The sequence below is a fragment of the Rhipicephalus sanguineus genome, chromosome 6 (assembly GCF_013339695.2).
Source record: "Rhipicephalus sanguineus isolate Rsan-2018 chromosome 6, BIME_Rsan_1.4, whole genome shotgun sequence".
In the NCBI taxonomy this organism is placed as follows: Eukaryota; Metazoa; Arthropoda; class Arachnida; order Ixodida; family Ixodidae; genus Rhipicephalus; species Rhipicephalus sanguineus.
The window spans coordinates 85,044,543-85,045,794 of record NC_051181.1 but is presented as its reverse complement, the minus strand read 5'-3'; positions in this window follow the sequence as shown (position 1 = coordinate 85,045,794).

Below are 1,252 nucleotides of genomic sequence, written 5' to 3'. Positions count from 1 at the left end.
CATAATTCCTACCACAGGCGTAGCCACATTTGTGTGTGTGGGAGAGGGGGGGGGGTTGTTTCGCGAATTTCAGCACACTTCCCCCTCCCAACCCTTTGTAATTCAGTTTTGTATGTGTATATGCATACGCACACACATACAAACACGCACACACGCGCGTGCATATGTAGGGGTCGGTCCCCTGCCCCCCGAATAAAATCTTGGCTACAGCCTGCGAACTGCATGAAATTAACTACGTAGCAGGAACAAGCTGCAAGTTTGATATATTACATTGTTTGAGTTACGTTCCGAATCAGCCACTGAACCGGCACTACAATTCAATAAAAATTTAACATAACAAAGAAAAAAATTATGCGCAGTCGACAGGAACACCCCCCCCCCCCCCTTTGGCTGCGCGAATGCAATGGTAAACAAGCAGTTAAATTGCTGTCTAGTGACCATGCATTTTTCCGTTTATTTGGTTGAATAGGGCTTGCGGAATTAATAATGAAAAGGAAGGCCTAGCTTTCGCGAAACAATTCTTTTCCTACAGTGGATATCTTTCATTACCGCTTCACGACACGAAGACGATGGCATAATTATATGATGTAATTTTTGAAGCTGAAATTCAGTTTTGCGTGTGTGTGTATATATGCGCAAACATACAAACGAACGCACGAACGTACGTAAATGTAATTGAGCCTCTCCCCCCCACCCTTCCCTGGGTGCAGGGGAGTACCCAGAAGAAAATAGAATTTCTGGATACGCTCCAACTGACAAGGAAATCGGAATATGCGCATATATATATACATATACATATATATATATATATATATATATATATATATATATATATATATATATATAGATATATATTATATATATATATGATATATATATTATATATATATATATATATATATATATATATATATATATATATATTCAGCTTTTAAAATAGCAAATCACTATACACAGACGCAACAGGAAGAGCACGTAGCAACGTCACCTAGAAGCTTCCGTGCCAGTCTCCGCGACAGTCTTGACACCACACGTCTGTTTTAAAGGGGTCATGAACCACTTTTCCAAGTAATGCTCTAATGACCTTAGTATCGGAGTTTACTGCCTCCCGAATCGATTGCCGCAAAAATTTCTCGAATCCGTCAAGAATCAGTGGAGTTACGGGGGTTTGGCGCACGCTCTCAGCGCTTTCTCTCTTTTCTCGTGCCGACGAGCGCACTGGAAGCTAGACAGGGAGGGATCGCACGGGGGT